This window comes from Anomaloglossus baeobatrachus, chromosome 6 (assembly GCF_048569485.1).
Source record: "Anomaloglossus baeobatrachus isolate aAnoBae1 chromosome 6, aAnoBae1.hap1, whole genome shotgun sequence".
Classification (NCBI taxonomy): Eukaryota; Metazoa; Chordata; class Amphibia; order Anura; family Aromobatidae; genus Anomaloglossus; species Anomaloglossus baeobatrachus.
Window position 1 is genome coordinate 264812531 of NC_134358.1, and position 22424 is coordinate 264834954.

Below are 22424 nucleotides of genomic sequence, written 5' to 3' on the forward strand. Positions count from 1 at the left end.
GCATTGCACACTCCAACTCATTATAACTAAGCCATTATACTAGCAAACACTGAGTGAACTTAGTGGCACCCTAAACGTGGCTATTGGACTTCTGTATAGTCCCAGTAGTGCACAAATATTTGCAGCACGTCTGCCTGCATTGCACACTCCAACTCATTATAAATAAGCCATTATACTAGCAAACACTGAGTGAACCTAGTGGCATCCTAAACGTGGCTATTGGACTTCTGTATAGTCCCAGTAGTGCAAAGATATTTGCAGCACGTCTGCCTGCATTGCACACTCCAACTCATTATAACTAAGCCATTATACTAGCAAACACTGAGTGAACCTTGTGGCATCCTAAACGTGGCTGTTGGATTTCTGTATAGTCCCAGTAGTGCACAGATATTTGCAGCACGTCTGCCTGCATTGCACACTCCAACTCATTATAACTAAGCCATTATACTAGCAAACACTAAGTGAACTTAGTGGCATCCTAATCGTGGCTGTTGGACTTCTGTATAGTCCCAGTAGTGCACAGATATTTGCAGCACGTCTGCCTGCATTGCACACTCAAACTCATTATAACTAAGCCATTATACTAGCAAACACTGAGTGAACCTAGTGACATCCTAAACGTGGCTATTAGACTTCTGTATAGTCCCAGTAGTGCACAGATATTTGCAGCACGTCTGCCTGCATTGCACACTCCAACTCATTATAACTAAGCCATTATACTAGCAAACACTGAGTGAACCTAGTGGCATCCTAAACGTGGCTATTGGACTTCTGTATAGTCCCAGTAGTGTAAAGATATTTGCAGCACGTCTGGCTGCATTGCACACTCAAACTAATTATAACTAAGCCATTATACTAGCAATTTATGCTGCCAGTTTAAGGGCCGTAGTTGCATTGTCAGGGATATTTATTCTTTATTATTCTGCTGTTAATAAAGCTAGACCACCGCTGCAATCAACACCACCTCTCAATTTTTACTACCACATTTTCAGTGCACAATCTTGTCGCAATCAACATGAGTGGCAAAATGACAGATGCTGGTGGAAAGGGGAAGAGGCGTGGTGGAAAAGGAAAAAAAGGGTTTGTCCGTGGGGAAGGTGGCAAAGCTCCATTATCATCTGCTGAAGATAGACCATCTACCAGCAAACGTAAGATGTCTACTATTTACCGTGGACAATCCGATGTGCTCCTTTTTTTACAGAGACGAACAACAGGAACAAAGGTAGATGATGGCCAAAAAAGGAAAATGCTTGAATGGATCTCAAGTGGTCCAACAAGTGCCCTCTCAGCCACTTCAAGTACCGCATCCAAAAAACACCAGTCCTCTGAGTTGTCATCCCAATCAAACTTGCTTTCTCCCAGCTCTGAAGTCTCCATCAGCCCTGCACAGTATGGTGGAACTGAGATGGCTGAGTCTGCAGAGATGTTCAGTCACACTATAGCCTGGGAATCAGAAGTTTGCTCCCAAGCTACAGTGAGTACAGACCAGGAAATGATCTGCAGTGATGCTCAGAACCTTTGTGACTCTGATTCAGGCCGTGAGGACCAAGTTTCTGAGCATAATGTTGACCCTTTGTCACAAACTGTAACACCTGTGGTTATAGACAATGAGGAACATACTGATGACGATGAGACGCAGATACCAGATTGGGATGACAACTTAAATATTCGGTCAAGGCAAGAAGAGGCTCGGTCTGAGGAGGAGGGGAGTGCAAACACAACAATTGATGATGAAGTTCTAGATCCCACCTACTGTCAACCCCCAGTCAGGCACTCGAGGAGGTCAACAGAGGCGGTGGAGGAGGATGCAACCGACGACGAAGTTACCTTGCGCCTTCCTGGACAGAGTCAGAGCACTGGTAGCACGTCTACAACTGCATCATCAGCCACCACTCTGCCTCTGAGCACTAGTCGGGGGGGCTCAGCAGGTCGCATGCCCTCTAAGCCTTGCCTTGCCTGGTCCTTTTTTGACATAGAAAAAGATTGCCCAAATTATGTGATGTGTAAAATTTGTCATGATTCTGTTAGTAGAGGTCAAAACCTCAGCAGTTTGACAACTTCTTCCATGAATCGTCACATGAATAAATATCATAGGTCCCGGTGGGAAGCACACCGTGCTGCAATGCGGCCTAGTGGAGCGAACCATCCACGGCCTGCCCCTTCCAGTGCATCCGCGCGCTCTTCATCTTCTAGGACTGTGGGGACAGCTGTCACACCTGGTTTTCCACGCACAACTTCCACCACTGTAACCGGAACAGGCAGTTTGCTTGGTAGGTCGTCAGTTGGTTTGGAAGGGGAAACAAGTGAGTGTGTACAGCTCTCTCAGACATCGATAGCACTAACGTTGGATGAAGGCAACATCATGTCTCCGCCTGCACTTTCCTCACAAACCTGCATTTTTCCAGGGACACCCTACTCAACACCGTCTACACACAGCAGCCAGATCTCTGTGCCTCAGATGTGGTCAAATAAAAGGCCATTTCCTGCGACCCATGACAAAGTTAAGAGGTTGACTCTATCCCTCTGTAAGCTCTTGGCTACCGAAATGCTGCCTTTCCGCCTAGTGGACACACAGGATTTTAGAGACCTTATGTCTGTCGCTGTGCCCCAGTACCAAATGCCTAGTCGCCACTACTTCTCTAAGAAAGGTGTGCCCGTGCTACACCAGCATGTCGCACACAACATCACCGCTTCCTTGATAAACTCTGTGTGTGAACGGGTGCATTTCACCACCGATACTTGGACCAGTAAGCATGGACAGTGACGTTACATGTCGCTGACTGGGCACTGGGTAACTATGGTGATAGATGGTGAAGAGTCTGCTGCACAAGTCTTGCCGTCCCCACGACTTGTGTGTCAATCCTCTGTTTGTCCAAGTTCCGCCACTGCTTCTGCCTCCTCCACCTCATCTGGGTCCTCCACCTCCGCCCCAAGCCTGCCTGGTCAGGCCACCAGCGTTCTCACTGCGCAGAAGGAATCATGCACGCCTAATTACTATGCTGGCAGCAGAGCGCAACGGCATCAGGCGGTCTTTAGCTTGACATGTCTTGGGAATAGGAGTCACACAGCTGAGGAGTTGTGGTCAGCTCTGCGGTCCGAGTTTAATAAATGGTTGTCTCCACTCAACCTGCAGCCTGGTAAGGCCGTGTGCGACAATGCTGCAAACCTGGGTGCGGCCCTTCGCCTGGGCAAGGTGACACACGTGCCTTGTATGGGTCACGTGTTGAACCTTGTTGTCCAGCAATTCTTAACACACTATCCCGGCCTAGATGGCCTTCTGACCAGGGCATGAAAACTGTCTGCTCACTTCCGCCGTTCAACCGCCGCAGCTAAGCGACTTGTATCTCTCCAGAAGTCTTTCGGCCTGCCGGTTCATCGCCTGAAATGCGATGTGGTGACTGGCTGGAATTCGACTCTCCACATGTTACAGCGACTGTGGCAGCACCGCCGAGCCCTGGTGCAATACGTCATGACGTATAGCCTGGGCCGACGAGATGCAGAGGTGGGGCAGATCACCCTGATGGAGTGGTCTCAGATCAAGGACCTATGTCTCATAGACGCCTCCCAGGCCACCCAAGTGGGAACGGGTATGGGGATACGCACCCGGCAGTCCTTCAGAGGCCCCACGTCCAAAGGGACCCCTGACCCGGAGGATGGTCACCGGTCCTGATGGTGACCGGACCCCAGCCTGCTCTGCTGTGGGTCCTTCCTCCAACCAGCCTCTCCGGGAACTGTCAATTGCGGGAAGGGGCAGTTGGGCACTTATTTACAAACCCAATAGTTTTTGGGTGGCTTGTGAGTTCTCAGCCTTGTCTTTGGGGGGTAAATGGGGACAACATCAGTCCCAACAGGGACTGGGACTTCAGCAGCCAACGGGCTACCACAAAATAAACTGTTGGTCCCAACGGGGACTGTTTTGTTTTTTTTTTCTTAATCAGGTGAAAGACTCGGGTGATTATTGCTCATTTATTCAGATATTTACACAATCAATACATCGCACCCCTAAATAGCAGTTTCCCTGTACCTAAGCAGGGGCCTACCTAGGTTAGGTCGTGTGGACCTTCTGGGCCCAGTGTCATCAGTGGGAGGTAGTGGGACAGAAGGGATAACTGGCCCCTCTTCCCTTGTGTCAGGTATGGCAGGTAGAGACCTATGGGGGCGTAGTATAGGTGCATCCCTGGGCACTGGTTCGGCTGGCTCGCTGGTGGGTGTCTCCGTCTCTCTTTCTTCCACGGGTTGTGGGAACGTAATCACGGGAACAATCACCACGCCATTCTTCATAAGCCAGTCCGCTGTACAGTCGCCCATTATGGTATGAATCACCTCCTTCTTTTCCCCGCTCGGCATGGAAGCCGGAGTCCCATCTACCAGCCTTAGGGGATCTGGGCATCTCTTCAGGTGGTCTCTAGAAATGGTAGTCGTGGTCTTCCCCTGGTCATGACTGATCAAATAAGTCTTCTCATTCTCCCATCCAGTGGGTTGCACGACATATGGGGTCCTCTCCCACTGATCATCGAGCTTATGCGTCCTTCTCTTTCATTTTAGTACCACATCCCCGGGTTCAAAGGGGGCAGCCGGGGCCCACTTGTTAAAGCGCTGCCCTTGTTTTTCTCGACTCTGCCGCAGATTCCTTTCCACATATTCCTGGATCTGTCGGTACTGTATCTGCTGCTTTGCATCCTAGTGGTTAGTGGAGCTGATGCAGGTGCAGCCGGTTTCTCTCTTTCCACAACCGTTAGGCTTCTGAGGGGGCTGCGGGATCCATTCGGGAGGAGCCCTGCGCTATCATGGCTTTAACCAGCTGGACCGCAGGTTCCTGATCCTGGGCTTCCTGCCACCCCTGACCGGGCAGCGGGTCAAGGTTCACCTGTTGGTTGACGCAGGGCTTCTCGTCTCGGGGCCGATGGAAGGCGGTTAGCTCAATTTCTTCAAGGTCGTCGTTCTCCACCCCATCATCAGTATGGCGTATTTTTGAATGTGCTTGATGCAAATCTACCTGTGAAGTGTACAACTAGGGCACAAGTGCTGCCACTGAAGGGGTTAGTGTCTGAATTTTGACCAAGGTCTCCCTCATCCGCTGAGTCTTCCATGTCCATGGACAGTTCGTCCTCCATTTCTTCATGTTCTCCTGCACCTTCCTCAAAATTTCGCCTGCTACCATGCGCCCTTGTTGATCCCTGTCCCCCATGGTCCCATGCCTGCCGCGTTGGTGATGATGAAGGTCTGGACCTTGGTGATGTTGTTGTGTCTTGCGCATATGAATCTTCCTGTAGTTTCTCCCCTTCCTGTTGTCTCACCCCCTGACTCCGAATAGTGTTTAGCGTGTGCTCCAGCATGTAAATGACTGGAATTGTCATGCTGATAATGGCATTGTCAGTGCTAAACATATTCGTCGCCATGTCGAAACTGTGCAGAAGGGTGCATAGGTCCTTGATCTGAGACCACTCCATCAGGGTGATCTGCCCCACCTCTGCATCTCGTTGGCCCAGGCTATATGTCATGACGTATTGCACCAGGGCTCGGTGGTGCTGCCACAGTCGCTGTAACATGTGGAGAGTCGAATTCCAGCGTGTCGGCACATCGCATTTCAGGCGATGAACCGGCAGGCCGAAAGACTTCTGGAGCGATGCAAGTCGCTCAGCTGCGGCGGTTGAACGGCGGAAGTGAGCAGACAGTTTTCGTGCCCTGGTCAGAAGGCCATCTAGGCCGGGATAGTGTGTTAAAAATTGCTGGACAATAGAGATGAGCGAACCGGTCGCGGTTCGGCTCGAGGTCGGTTCGCCGAACGGAGCTCCCGAACTGCATAATAAACAATGGAAGGCAATCACAAACACATAAAAACACCTAGAAAACACCCTCAAAGGTGTCCAAAAGGTGACAAACAACTCACAACACAACACAAACACATGGGAAAGAGACAAGGACATATACTCATGTGAAAACAAAAGAGCTGGACAAGGAAAAAGAGGACGAGACACAGATATAGGCATGGCATGCCCTTCTAAAATCATGTAAAACACCGCAAGGTCTGTCTCATAGACGCTGCCATGATCAAGCCTGGACTTAGTGGCGGCGATCCGCCACCATTAACTCCTTATATTATCCTGATTGCCACCTCATCACGGCAACAGGAAGAGTCGGGGACACTCCGGGACTGCCGCATAATGGATGCGACAGTCCCGGGGCAGCTGCGGGCTGATATTCTCGGCTGCAGGAGGGGGGGGTGCATTTTAACCCTGCCCCTCGCCCTCCCCAGCCTGAGAATACCGGGCCGCCGCTGTGTGCTTACCTCGGCTGGACGGTAAAAATACAGCGGAGCACACATGTTTTATTTTTTCTATATGTCCGTTTGCTTTCTATGTGTAATCTAAATGTCTGTGTGAGTGTGATGTGGTGTGTGTTCTATGTCTGTGATGTGTGTGTTTACTCTCTGCTCTGCTTCCTCTTCCTGTCATAATGACATCACTTCCCTGCAAACCGCAGGGCAGTGATGAACATTACCGCAGGTAAACAGCGAAATACCGGAGGGAATAACGCAGGAAAATGCAATGAACCGCACAGAATTTGCTGCCTGCGTTATTCCCTGTGGGATTTCATGATTACATGGCAGTCAATGGAGTGAAATCCACGTGCGGAAAAGAAGTGACATGCAATTGTTTTTGCTGCGGGAATCCCGCAGCAAAACATGCAGCTATCAAAATCCGCATAGTGCGCACAGCATTTTTTGTCCCATAGGTTTTGCTGGTGAATCTCTGCAGAGATGTTATGAACATAATATGCAGCAAAACATGCAGCAAAACCGCAGGAAATCCGTGGCAAAAACCGGCAAGTGCACACAGAGCCTAAGGCTTAGGTTCAGGTCACATCTTGCTCTGCATAGACGCTGGAGATTTGTTGCAATTTTTGGTTCACCTAGAAGATTAAATTTAGATGACTGAGTTAAGGTTTTAATATTATTAATGTATTTTCTAATGTTTTTGAATGCCAGACAATATATCTTCTGAAATTGATACTCAAATTAGTGTAACATTTTGGTAATTACATGGTAAAACTATGAATTATATTTATACGCCCATGTATTTGTCCTTCATGAAATCTAGGAAACATTGTAAGGTTTTCAACATTTCACAAATATAATAGATATTATATTAAGACATGTAATCGCTATGGTTTATATATCAAAAATAGAATGAACGTTATTTAAACTTTATGAGTAATGAGACATGCAGTTCTAAGTTTCTTCCATTTATCAGAGATGTGAGATTGTTGGCATAAAGTCAGACCTCATTAAACTGAAAGCTTATATTTCTTCAGATTAAAAATGATTAGGTAACACATAAAAATCCAATGTTTGTGTTTATCGGATGATTAAATTATATTATTCCATATCTACAATTATTGAGAAATATCTTTGATATTTAAAAATATGTATATCAATGCCAGTTTACAGGCTTTAAGTACTACATTGCTAACCAACTATAACTCTATTGTGTGCTTCTATGAAACTCATGGTAGAATTTTAGTTCATAGCAAGGTATAGTTAAACATGTTGTTCTTTATAGACATCCCCATTTTACATCCCTCTGAGGCCAAAAGTGGGTACTGCCGATGGGCGCTCCTTTATTCATCTGCTGCTGCATTGGCAAAGACTCTTTTATCGCTTTTGTAACTAGTTTACTCTATTGTTTTATACAGTACATTTCTTTAACTCTAACTTACTAATCCTCAAACCTTTCTAGTTTCTAAACCACTTTAAGATATGGACAACATACTGTAATGGAAAATGTCTATTAAATGGCAATTATATTTTCAAGCAACTTTTTAGAAACAGCTGTCATGTTTATATGAGGAATAACTGTGTTTCTCACCATTGTATCCACTTGTATCCTGCATTTTTCATCAGTTTTTCCTGTGCTGGCTTTATCTCTAATTTTCAGTTGAAAATTAGATAGTAAAATATTTATTTGCTGTCTCCTTTTAAACAGCACACAGAGAGGGATTCATGGTTGCAAAAAAAAACTGGATGTGGTGCAGTACTGTAACAAATACACTGATGAGCAAAAGGGTAACAATATTTTGACCTTTTGAGTTTCAGGCTCTATATCTAACCATCAACTAGAGCTTTGAGCATGAGACTACCTTCATTTTATAGACAATCATCTTGGCTATTTCATACATACATTTCACTTGGTACTATTTAGCATAGGATTAGTCATGCAGATTCTTGTCATGTTACTGTATTGTTACTGTTTGAAAAATCTATTTATTTCTGTATACTATAAATTATAATCTGTTCTCACATTCCCTAATAGCTCAGTGCTTTACTAGGTTGACTCCCAAGCAAAATATCCATGGTTTGAATTGAGGAGCAGCATTAAGAAGATTTCGCAATAAAAGAGAAACAGCATGATCCAGCTCATCGATAGCGGTCTCTCAGGCAAGAAAATTGGCAAATTGCATCATTTGAGTGCCTTGACAGTTGGAAGAATACAAAATGAAGTCCATCCATCCATTGAAAAGCCAAGAGGTGGACGTCCAGGCAAAATATTGGAGTCAACAAGTTGGATCATCACAAGGTCTGCCAGTTCTGGCTCAACAAACATATCAGTGGAGATGGCTTGCATGTTTTGTAATAGTGAGATAACAAATGTCAATGCAAGCACCAAGCAATGCATGTTACACAAGTCTGGAATGGTGAAAAAAAGGTGAAGACACCTCAACTTCGATGTCATCAGAAAAAGCGTCAACTCAAGTTTCTAAAAAAGTATGAACAGTAGACAGTAGAAAATTGGATACGGGTAATTTGGAGAAATAAACAAAAGTTAATAGACTAGGCTCTGTTGAATGCAATTGAGTCTGCAAAAAACAAGGGGAAAAAATGCTAATGGATTTAGCATTTTAAGGAACCGTCATGTTCAGTGTAGGAAGCTTAATAATATGGGTTTGTTTCACACCCAAAGGCTTTGGATACTTGGACAGGATCAATAGTGGCCTCAATATTGAGCTATATGTGAGTATCCTACAAGATGAGTTACTTTGTACACTCAAGTACCATGGGTTTGAAAAAGATAACATGCATCTGTATTCGAACACTTGAGACTGTGTTTTTTTGTCGGCTTCTCTATGTGGCAGACCACAGCAGATACAGCTTTCCTTTGGGTGTTTAGGTTCTCGTATCTTTTTTTTAGTTACATTACATTATCAGGTGTATTAATGTATTTGTTTGCCTGCCCAATCACCTTTTGGGTGTGGCTTTAATTACCGTCCTTCTTTTGGTATTTCCTGCAGGTGATATTCTCATTTTGAAGTCCAGCCATAATGGCGTTAGTTTGGGCCAGTCAGTGGAAGACGAGACAGGATACCTCTCTCTGCTGTTTATGCTTACCACTCTGCACCTATTTTATGTTTGTTGTCAGTAAGTAGGCGGCATATTTTTTAGCAATATTCATCCTCTCTGGTATTTTGTGGTTTGTCTTACTCACTCTTGGATCACTTTCTACTTCAGCAGACCTTCCCTTTTGTAGATAATTTGAACTCTGCTCTGCTCACCAGTTCCTTAAGAAGAACATGAAATGGCTGGTCAGACAGCATAGGCTAGAGTTGCCATCATTTCATCTGTGGTCAAGACTATTCCAACCCTGGTAGGAACCACTAGGGAGTGCAAGTTTTGGATCTTTAGTCTGTACAGGAACCGGAAGGGTCTGTTGCAGTTTAATAGCGTATTACTTTTACCACCTTGTGAGTAGTTTTATAAATGTAACAATAACAATGTTCCAGCAGGACAGTGACTCAAAAGATATGTCGAGATTTGAAAAGAAATGGTTTAATAACAATGAAGTAGATGTGCTGAATTGACCCCCGCAATCCCCAGACCACAGCCCAACTGAACACTTGTAAGTAGAGTTAAAGTGAGTAAAGAAGTAAAGTGAGTTTACAAGTGAGTTTACGAACATTGGGAACATGTAGAAGAGAACTGTGATTAGATTTTGTTGAAACATGCTTGAATATAATCGAGACAATGATCTCACTCAGACAGTTTTGAAAGCCAAAAATGAATCTTCCAATACTGACAAAATAATAAAAATTTGAATTTAGATTTTTAGAAAGAAAACAGTAACAGTGCAGTATATCTGCATAACTAATCATATGCTAAATAGTTGCAAGTCGAATTTATGTATGAGATAACTAAGACGATTGTCTATAACATGAAGGTAGCCTCATGCTCAAAACTATAGCGGATAGGGAGCTATAGAGCCTAAAATGCAAAAGTTCAAAACATTGTTACCCTTTTGCTTATCAATATAAGAGATTCTAAAATATACAATTACAAGATACTTACAATCAAACATATTAATTTATTTGGTAGTAAGCTTACAAAAATTCTAAAGCAAGTGCAAACAAGTTACAATAAGAAGGGTTGTTATTAGTATTAGCAATAAAGCTAAAAACATATTTGAGATGTATAAAAGGATGCTGATTGAATTTATAACAGATCTCGAATATCAATTGTGTCTGTAGGTGATTAATGTAATTAGAGATGAGCGGATCTTTTGAAATTCAAATTTACAGGGTCTGACAAATTTTCCCTAGATATTTAATTTCTGGTGAAGAAATGTATCTGAATTTCAATAGTGTGGCAGAAGAAATAGAGACAAACATTGTAGGGAAGTGAGTTTGGCTATGCAAAGATGAATTAGCAAATACAGCAATCATGTCCAGCAAGAGAGATTGACTTCCGGTGATGTTCAATATGATTGATTTATTCTCACTAACCCGTGGAACTTGTAGATGTAAACCATAACCAAATGGGAACTGTCATGCTGTACAAAGGGTTGGTAAGCTGTAATATAGCGTATTCCCCACTAGGTGGCAGCAGAGTAGTGAAGGAGAGACAAAGTAACACTGTAACAGAAAGACAGCTGAAGTACAGCAGAGTAACTTCAGCAGACAGTTAACAGGCGAACCACCAGGGGGCAATAGAGTAGTCAAATAGTCAGAGTCTAAGCCAGGAAAGTCGAGTCACTGCAAAGGGAGGATCAAAATCAAGTTAGAAAACAGAACCGAGTTGGATGCCGGGAGATCAGGTAAGCAGAGGGGAACACAAACAGCAGACAGGAGCGGGGAGTCAGGGGCTGGGACAGACGGACGAGTGGGGAAGGGTACAGGTCAGGGCACAGTAACAAGGAGTTAGATGAAACAGGAAATCTCACAAGAACAAGTCAGTCTGTAGAGCAAAACTATAACCAGCACAGGAATGCAGGTGCAGCGACCAGAAATAGTGTCTCCTGAAACCAGAAGGAGGTTGAAGGCAGTTAACCCCTGACATGACCAGGCCGGCTCTGGGAAACTCTGGAGCGGAGAATCCCAGTCCTGGATCATGACAGGAACACTGCCATTTGGGAAAGCTGATCTCTGACTGACTACCATTGTTCAACAAATGATAATCCTATAGGTGTCACAACTGTATGGTATTGTGGGGAAGCAAGCACGACTACACAAAACAACATGCTACCGGGTAGGTCTACTGATGCATAATAATTAGGGTACATGCATAATACCTGCTAATGATGCAAACCTTCTTGCAGGTATCTATATGTGTAACATCATCAGCCCCACTCACCTCCAAAAGGCTTAATTTTACCAACTGAATAAACTTTACACAATTTGGGCACTTTATTTTAGAATGAACATGCAATGCCTAGAGAGAGGTTCAAGTGTGGGCAACCACAGTAAAATGGAAAGTCTACATCACAAACTAAGGTTACAAAAGAATATGGAAAAGAGAATGATTTTATACAGTAGCTAAATGCATTTTTAGATAATATAAATATGCAATAAATGAGGACAGAATAAAAACAGATTTCTATACGTTAAACTATATAACCAATCTCAAACCCTTCAAACCATAATGAGGAATTAAAGTACAATTTACCATACAATTCTGGACATAAAATAAATGTTAAGTACACCTGACATTGAAATATAAAACACACATTTTGAAATTCTTGAGAACGAAAAGTGATTTCTAGGTGTCATGAAATAAAATATATGTAGAATAATACAAAATAAACATTCCAGTATACGTACTATAAAAATCAGAGAAACGTAAGACCGCAGGTTGAGGGAGTACAATCAATGATATAAAAAGATTTAGTAATGTGTTTTAAAATCCCTTTGCTTACAAAAGCTGATCCTGCAAATTTAAAGTTCACATTTTCAGAAATGACTTGATGGGCTTTTCTAACTTCAGCAGAAATTTAAAGGCTAAAAAGAATTTTTTACCATGTGAGTCTTTTTCATGTGAACATAATAAATTGTGAATTTTATCATGACATATGCACCACGTTTGGACTGCTTCCTTTTATTCTTATATTAATTTTATCTTCAATTTAATTGAATTTGTAATGCTTACGTTATTTTAGGCAAATATATGTCTAATATATTTGCCTAACATAACGTAAACCCTAATAACATAAACGTAAAGCCTATTAGTTACGCCCTAATATGGGCGTAACTAATAGGCTGCTAACCAGTTACTATGCACCGACATGTGTGAACGACGCCCTATACAAGCCACTTGTGTGCAATTTTATCATCCAGCAATCGCCCCCCCCATGAATTGGAAGTGTGTGAGTGATTTGCTTCTCTTGCACCTGTGATGCCTCCACCTCTTTGGGGGTCTTGCTGCATTCTGCTAGTGAATTAGTTTCTTGGCCTGAGCAGGTTTTAACTGCTGTCCTCTATTTGCTGTAAGTAAATGAAATGCTTAAGTTTTGGAGAAGATTTCATCCCTCTTCTTGCTGCTTTATTTATTCGTTTGAATATGGACAGCAGAACAATATTACTACCTGATTCCATGTCTTTGTAAGGTGGCATCAGGGGAAATATCAGACATTATGTTATTATTGTCATCTTTCCCTTGTACAACATCCAGTGACATTTGGAATGGGTGAACCAGGAACGTGTCTTCATGTCATCCCATCTCTCACCAATCAAGTACTGTCAAATTTAAGGCCATCTTTATTTTTCTTCTACTACAGAGTAAAATAAACAGTCACATCCAATCACATCCTGTACCTGATCTAGACAACAGTAAATCTGTAATTCAAAATAATACTTTGATAGCTGATTATTTTGGTGTATTTTGTTTGGGTCAATATGTACAAATTGATGTATAGAAAAAGAGGTACATGAGATATATACAATATGAAGTCTGCACCGCCTAAACTTTATTTTCAAGCAGTGTTGAGCACCCCAGGCTCTGATCATTGCAGATCACATAAATTATTTTGTATGCATTGATTAAAAAACATTTCTCTTCAATTCAAAACTGCACAAAAGCGCTCCTTTGCGTGTGTAATGTGGTGGCTGACATTTTTATAATTTTGCAGCTGGCTTCTTTTAGAAAATATGCAAACTTATAGAGAGAGATATGGTATATACCAAATTTTTGGTCTGTACTGTGTATATATATATATATATATATATATATATATATATATATATATATAAAATATATATACACAGTACAGACCAAAAATTTGGACACACCTTCTCATTCAAAGAGTTTTCTTTATTTTCATGACTCTAAGGCGGGCTTTGCACACTACGACATCGCAGGTGCGATGTCGGTGGGGTCAAATTGAAAATGCCGTACTTCCGGCATCACATGCGACATCGTAGTGTGTAAAGGCTCGATGATACGATTAACGAGCGCAAAAGCGTCGTAATCGTATCATCGGTGCAGCGTCGGCGTAATGATTACGCTGACGCGATGGTCCGATGTTGTTCCGGCAGCACACATCGCTGTGTGTGAAGCCGCAGGACCGAGGAACATCTCCTACCGGCGTCACTGCGGCTTCCGTAGGATATGCAGAAGGAAGGAGGTGGGCGGGATGTTTACATCCCGCTCATCTCCGCCCCTCCGCTCCTATTGGCCGCCTGCCGTGTGACGTCGCAGTGACGCCGCACGACCCGCCCCCTTAATAAGGAGGCGGGTTGCCGGCCAGAGCGACGGTCGCAGGACAAGTGAGTCCATGTGAAGCTGCCGTAGCGATAATGTTCGCTACGGCAGCTATCACAAGGATATCGCAGTTGCGACGGGAGCGGCACTATCGTGCTCGGCATCGCAGCATCGGCTTGCGATGTCGTAGTGTGCAAAGTGCCCCTAAGAATTGTAGATTCACATTGCAGGCATCAAAACTATGAATTAAAACATGTGGAATGAAATACTTAAAAAAAGTGTGAAACAACTGAAAATATGTCTTATATTCTACGTTCTTCAAAGTAGCCACCTTTTGCTTTGATTACTGCTTTGCACACTCTTGGCATTCTCTTGATGAGCTTCAAGAGGTAGTCACCGGAAATGGTCTTCCAACAGTCTTGAAGGAGTTAGCAGAGATGCTTAGCACTTGTTGACCCTTTTGCCTTCACTCTGTGGTCCAGCTCACCCCAAACCATCTCGATTGGGTTCAGGTCTGGTGACCGTGGACACCAGGTCATCTGGCATAGCACCCCATCACTCTCCTTCTTAGTTAAATAGTCCTTACACAGCCTGGAGGTGTGTTTGGGGTCATTGTCCTGTTGAAAAATAAATGATGGTCCAACTAAACGAAAACCGGATGGAATAGCACACCGCTGCAAGATGCTGTGGTAGCCATGCTGGTTCAGTATGCCTTCAATTTTGAATAAATCCCCAACAGTGTCACCAGCAAAGCACCACCACACCATCAAACCTCCTCCTCCATGCTTCATGGTGGGAACCAGGCATGTAGAGTCCATCCGTTCACCTTTTCTACAAAGACACGGTGGTTGGATCCAAAGATCTCAAATTTGGACTCATCAGACCAAAGCACAGATTTCCACTGGTCTAATGTCCATTCCTTGTGTTCTTAAGCCCAAACAAGTCTCTTCTGCTTTTTGCCTGTCCTTGGCAGTGGTTTCCTAGCAGCTATTTTACCATGAAGGCCTGCTGCACAAAGTCTCCTCTTAACAGTTGTTCTAGAGATAAGAAGGTGTGTCCAAACTTTTGGTCTGTACTATATATATATAGATATATGCGCTAGGTGTACCCTGCCACGCTTCGCTGTGGCACATTCTCATTTAACGGATAAGAAATGAAACAGAAGATATGTTTCCAGCAAGAATTTAATTTGTCAACACTTGTGGGTATACAATATTTTTGGTTTTACCATTGGCTGAGCAGATAAAAAGATTGTTTGGTTTGCCAATCCTAGAGCATGCAACATACAAATGTCCATGCCTGAAGAAATCCGTATGTGAATATAAACCACACAATTCTAAAGATTGACCCTGAGCTTTGTTGATAGTAATTGTAAACGCCAATCAAACAGGGAATGGCATTCTCTTGAATTGAAACGGCATATCGAATGGAATAATGGGAATTTTAGGAATGAATACATCTTCACCTTTTTTTTCCATTCCAGTCACAGAAACAAAATCTCTGTGATGGGATGGTCGCCTTGCTCCCAGCATATAACATTTTTTCCATTACAGTGACAGAAACAAAATCTGTGATGGGACGGTCATGTTTTGGACAATCATCTGTCAATTGAGTGAGTGAGAAAATGACCGTCATTTTGCATCTCTATACTGTTGGCGTTGTTTCGTCTTGGTTCCAACCATAGAGCGCGGTTGTTAGTCTGCTGTGAACAGTTGAAATTTTCCGCGATTGCGCGCATGCGTGAATTGCGATGACCCAGCATATAACGTGGTTGTTAGGCGGACTTTGCTGTCGGTGGGGTCAAATCAAAAGTGACGCACATCCGGCGTCGCAGTCGATATCGTAGTGTGCAAATCCTTTTTGATACGATTAAAGAGCGCAAAAGCGTCGTTATCGTATCATCGGTGTAGGGTCCGACATTTCCATAATGCCGGTGCAGCGACAGGTATGATGTTGTTCGTCATTCCTGCGGCCGCACATCGCTGTGTGTGAAGCCACAGGAGCGAGGAACATCTCCTACCTGCGTCCCGGCTGCAATGCGTAAGGACGGAGGTGGGCGGGATGTTTATATCCTGCTCATCTCCGCCCCTCCACTTCTATTGGCCGCCAGCCGTGTGACGTCGCTGTGACGCCTCACGACCTGCCCCCTTAGGAAGGAGGCAGATCGCCGGCCAGAGCAACGTCGCAGGACAGGTGAGTGCATGTGAAGCTGCCATAGCGATAATTTTCGCTACGGCAGCAATCACACGATATTGCTGTTGCGACGCGGCGGGGACTGTCGCGCTCGACATCGGCTTGCGATGTCGCAGCGTGAAAAGTACCCCTTAGTCTACCGTGAACAGTTGAAATGTTTCCGCGGTTATGCGCTTGCGTGGATCGCAATCGCAATGAGGGCAGTTTGAATTTTCTGCGGTTGCGCGCACGCGTGAATTGCTATGACCCAGGCGGTCGTTAGTCTACCGTGAACAGTTGAAATTTTCCACGGTTGCGAGCATGCGTGAATCATGATGACCCAGCAAATAGCGCAGTTCTTGGTCTACCGCGAACAGTTGAAATTTTCCGCAGTTACAGACATGCGTGGATCGCAATGAGTGCAGTTGAAATTTTCTGCGGTTGCGCACATACGTAAATCGCAATGACCCAGGTGGTTGTTAGTCTACCTTGAACAGTTGAAATTTTCCATGGTTACACACATGCGTGGATCGCGATGAGCATACCGAAACACTTGCCGGGCTCTAGGGGACATTGTGTCAAAATTTGAGATAAGCGGATCTCTATAAACGCACGTAAGATTCATATATATACATATATATATATATATATATATATATATACGCACACAGTATATGTAGAATATATATTTTTATATATATATATACAGTATATATATTTGTAGAATATATATTTTTATATATATATATATATATATATATATATATATATACATATACATATACATACACTGCAGTTCAAAAGCGCGATCAGCTGCTGTCAGTCAGGTAACTCGCTGCCACCGCTGGATCCAGCGGTGGCCGCGGGTAACCTCAGTGACAGCAGCTGATCGCGCTACTCATCTCATTAGCTGCGTGGAGGTGACCGGAGCGGCGGTGTATTCTGCTGCTCCTGTCACCTGCATGCAGCAGAGCTGGACGCGACGCTGGAGGTCCGTGGAGTACGCCGGACATGGAGGGTTTGTCGGGGTTAATAAATTGGTAATGAGGGAATTTGTTTGTGTTTTTTATTTCTAATAAATGATTTTTCGGGTGTGTGTGTTTATTTACTGTAATTTACAGATTAATCATGGAAGGAATCTCGGGGAGAAGCCTGACATGATTAATCTAGGACTTATTGGCACCTATGGGCTGCCAATAACTCCTTATTACCCCGATTTGCCAACGCACCAGGGTAAATCGGGAAGAGCCGGGTACAGCCCCAGAACTGTCGCATATAATGTATGCGGCAATTCTGGGCGGCTGCTGACTGATATTGTTAGGGTGAGGGGCCCCCCATAACGTGGAGCTCCCCATCCTGAGAATACCAGCCTTCAGCCGTATGGCTTTTTCTGGCTGGTATTAAAATGGGGGGGACCGCACGCCGGTTTTTTTAATTATTTATTTATTTATTTTACTGCACAGTATAGACACGCCCACCGGCTGCTGTGATTGGGTGCAGTGTGACACCTGTCACTCAGCGTGGTGGGCGTGTCTCACTGCAACCAATCACAGCCGCCAGTGGGCGGGTACAGCAGGGAATACGAGATTGATTAATGGGCGGCCGGCTTTTTCAAAAGAGGAAAAGCCGCCGGAGTTTTTATAACAGCCGTGCAGCGCCGCGCCGGAGATCGGGGAATGGTAAGTATGAGAGAGGGGGGAACTGACCGACAGACAGCTAGAGGGACAGACAGACATAGAGACCGACCGACGGACTGAGGGAGAGAACGAAACATAAAAAGAAAAAAGACTGACATCACATGAAAAAAGCACAAAACATACAGGGAACAAACAGAGATGCGTCTGTGTCACTCGGACGTGCGCACAGACCCATTGACTTTCATTGGGTCCGTGCTGCGTGTTGCGTGAATAAAACGGACATGCTGGCGTGAGACACGGACCAAAAAATGCATCACGGAGACGGACTCACGGACATAACCAAAAACGCAATTGTAACCGCAGAGATATAGTAACATTGGTGAACGTTTGGCCGTGTCTCCAGTATACACGGAAACGGACCAAACACGCACGTGTTTCACGGATGTGTGTTTCAAGCCTTAATGTGGTAAATGACTATTCTTGCTTCAAACATCTGTTTTTAATGCAATGTCTTCATAGGTGTATAGAGGCCCATTTACAACAACCACCTCTCCAGTGTTCTAATTGTACATTGTGTTTGCTAACTGTGTTAGAAGGCTAATGAATGTTTAGAAATCCCTTGAAAACCTTTGTGCATGTTTGTTAGCACAGCTGAAAACAGTTTTGCTTATTAGAAAAGCTATAAAACTTCCTTTGCGCTAGTTGAGAATCTGTAGCATTACATTTGTTGGTTCCATTAAACTCTCAAAATGGCCAGAAAAAGAGAACTTTCATGTGAAATTCGACAATCTATTCTTGTTCTTAGAAATGAAGGATATTCCATGCGAAAAATTGCCAAGAAACTGAAGATTTCCTACAACGGTGTGTACTACTCCCTTCAGAGGAGAGCACAAACAGGCTCTAACCAGAGTAGAAAGAGAAATAGGAGGCCCCACTGCACAACTGAGCAGCAATACAAGTACATTAGAGTCTCTAATTTGAGAAATCGACACCTCACAGGTCCTCAACTGGCAGCTTCATTAAATAGTACCAGCAAAACGCCAGTGTCACCGTCTACAGTGAAGAGGTTACTCCTGGATACTGGCCTTCAGGTCAGAGTGGCAAAGAAAAAGCCATATCTGAGACTGGCTAATAAAAGGAAAGGATTAATATGGGCAAAAGAACACAGACAATGGACAGAGGAAGATTGGAAAATAGTGTTATAGACAGATGAATCTAAGTTTGAGATGTTTGGATCACACAGAAGAACATTTGTGAGACGTAGAACAACTGAAAAGATGCTGGAAGAGTGCCTGACGCCATCTGTCAGACATGGTGGAGGTAATTTGATGGTCAACAGATCTCAACCCTATTGAGCTGTTGTGGGAGCAGCTTGACCGTATGGTACGCAGAAAGTGCCCTTGTGGGAGCAGCTTCTGGATGCACGGGGTGAAATATCTTCAGATTACTTCATCAATCAAATTAACAGCTAGAATGCCAAAGGTCTGCAAAGCTGTAATAGCTGAAAAGGGAGCATTCTTTGACAAAAGCAAAGTTTGAAGGAGAAAATTATTATTTCAAGTAAAAATCATTATTTCTAACCTAGTTAATGTCTGGACTATATTTTCTATTCATTATGCAACTCATTTGATAAATAAAAGTATAATTTTTCATGGAAAAGACAAAATTGTCTGTGTGACCCCAAACGTTTGAACTGTAGTGTATATATACGAGGCGGTTATCGCCGGTAAAACCACCACAATCCAACAAAACACACGCAATTAGATGCCCTCTCACTGGGACTGGGCTAGGGTAGAAACATTGTAGGGTGGCCATCACTAATGTAGGGAGCAAGGCGACACACACACACTTACAAACAGTCTCTGGGGGGAGAGCTGATAGCTAACTCAGGGCTGGCACCCACCTTAGGTTGCGGAGCCCTAGGCGGGGCACTGCAAGGCCCGCCAGCAGAATCCGCCGGGCAGAGGATTTCAAGTCTTCTAGCCCACACACAGCTCCAAGGGCAAAGCAGCATATAGAGCCAGGTGTCGTGACCATAGGGGGGCTCTATCTACAGACTCGTGCTGCTTGCTACACAGGACGGGGGAAGTGAACAAACTCCAAAGGACTCGTGTCCCATCGTAGCTTCAAGACACAGGGACTTAAACAACATGGCGCAGGGAGGAAGGACTCACTGAACGAAACACCGGTTCTGACCTTCGAACTTTCCGGGATCGGCTGGAGCCCATGACGGCAGAGTCTGGCAGTCCAAAGGCGGTGACATCTCAGTGAGTAAAAAACTTAAACTGCACCCGCGGTGTCATCTGATCCTTCCCGCGCCCCGTGCTCTTTCATTAGAGTGGACTACTACTCCTCACATCCTCCCCAGGGCCTAAGCTCTGCTTGTGGAGAGCTATACCATCCGAGCTGCATTATCATCCGCCCCAAAGAAGGCATCCCGCAGCGGCGGCTAATACCTGGCCACATACCACAGGTGGCGTCACGAATAATAACTAACAACAAATCCCATTATCTCCATCTCCTTATCTTTAATTGACAACAACGGGGTCACGGAACCAGGCCAGGCCGCTGTGACATCACCAAACTGCCCTGGCGATGGGTAGCCCTCACCCCAGAGACCCCGTGGGCATGTCACATTCCACTATTTTTATTTAAAATGAAATGCATGCATAATGTGTGTAAGCAAATATCTTGAGTGTAGGCAGATGTTACATTGTATGTCTATACACGTGTTTTAAGAGTGTGTATAGGAATGTAGTGTGTGTATCTTGAATATGTGTACATGTGCAAAGTGTGCATGTACTATATATGTGTTCAGAGTTGTGTGTATAAATTATTTGATGATTTTTAGCGTATACAGCATGTTAACGTTATGTTGTTAGAGGAGGTGTGTGCAGATTATATGTAGATGTACATTTTATTTGCAAAAACAGTAAGAATATTTACTCCTTATGTTATGATTCTGGCTTGTTTGGGTGGAGCCATTGGACTAATTGTGAGAAGTGGACTGGGTAGTGCAACTGAAGCCTTTGCTTCGGCACAGAATTTCATTATTTTACCACTGGTAGCATGCTTCCCAATATCATCCATACCCAACCTCATCTTCTTTACATCATTGCTGGGGCCCATTCCACACCAATCAGTTAGTGGGAAACAAATTGCAGCTTCTTCCTAGGAGGTTCCACAGCCAAAGGCAAGGGCCAAAGATTCTTCTATTGAAAGTGCTCTGAGGACTTTTAAATGGCTAATTAATGTAAATAAACTAAATGGGTAATTAAAATATATACATTTATAAATTGCTGTTTATCATTTTATATCTATGGGGAAAAGTAACGTCCAGCTGCAGTCCTTCAGGACTTGCTAGAAATTGAAGTTTTTCCAATGACGAACATAATCGGTAAATTCACATGTCATATCTAAAAAGTACTCATAATGTAGCTGAAAACTACTTTTTCCTAGTTATTATTATTAGAACACAGGTTGGTAGGAAAAATTGCTATTAACATGCAAATATGTGGAATTCTCACCTAGTGGGTGAATGGAGGTCCACCAGTTTCCCCTCCTGTCTTCTCCTTTAACTTCAATTGACATCTGAATGCAAGTAAATACAGCCACATTATCAATAATCCATAAATGTATAAAGAATATGTCTCCCAGGATATAGAGAATGAGAGACAGGTAATATATGAGTGTAAAAGTAGAATGGACTCCTAGAATCGAATTTACTGCTGGAGTCGTGACACGCTACTATTAGCGACCCAAATCTGCCAATGAAGTAAAATGCATGTTATTGTGAATGTAGGATAACGTAGTATTCTATGTTTATATTTTGAGTAAAAAAAATCCTTAGGTCCCTCAGGATGCAGATATTTGGAACCTTTTTATTTTTTTTTCACTACAGTACTTCAAGAGCAATATCATTTTATTTTTTTTAGTTGAAAAAGCTTATAAGGGTTTGTTATCCTTGGATGAGTTATATATATTTTTTTACTAATTTACATTTAGAAAACACACAGATTAGTAATGGGAGATGTCCATGAAACCCCCCATTACTAATCTGTAAAGTGAAAAGAAATAAACACAAACACTGAAAAAAATTCTTTATTTGAAACAGAATACAAGAAAACCCCATCCTCGTTCACCCCTTTATTAACCCCAAAGACCCAGTTCCTGTGTAATCTACATGAGGGTCCACGACGATTCCAGCTCTACTAAATTCTGAAGACCACAGTGTGCAGGCATAGAAAATGTGCACACACTGTGGGCTTCAGGCAGATTTAGACTGACAATAAGGCTTTGTGCCCACGTTGCTTTTTACCTGCTTTTTAGCTGCTTTTTCAACTGCAGCATTTAATGCCAAAATGGATGTGTTCTGCTTTTGAAGCAAAGTCTATGGGAATTTGGGTTTGTTGTGCGCACTATGCTGTTCAAAATGCTGCCTTTTTGTGGCAGAAATTTGGGCAAAAACTCTGCTTTGCAGTGCAAAACCCAAATGGCAAAAACAATTGACAGGTTGCTTCTTTGAAAAGCAGAGTTTTTGCCCAAATTTCTGCCACAAAAAGGCAGCATTTTGAACAGCATAGTGCGCACAACAAACCCAAATTCCCATAGACTTTGCTTCAAAAGCAGAACACATCCATTTTGGCATTAAA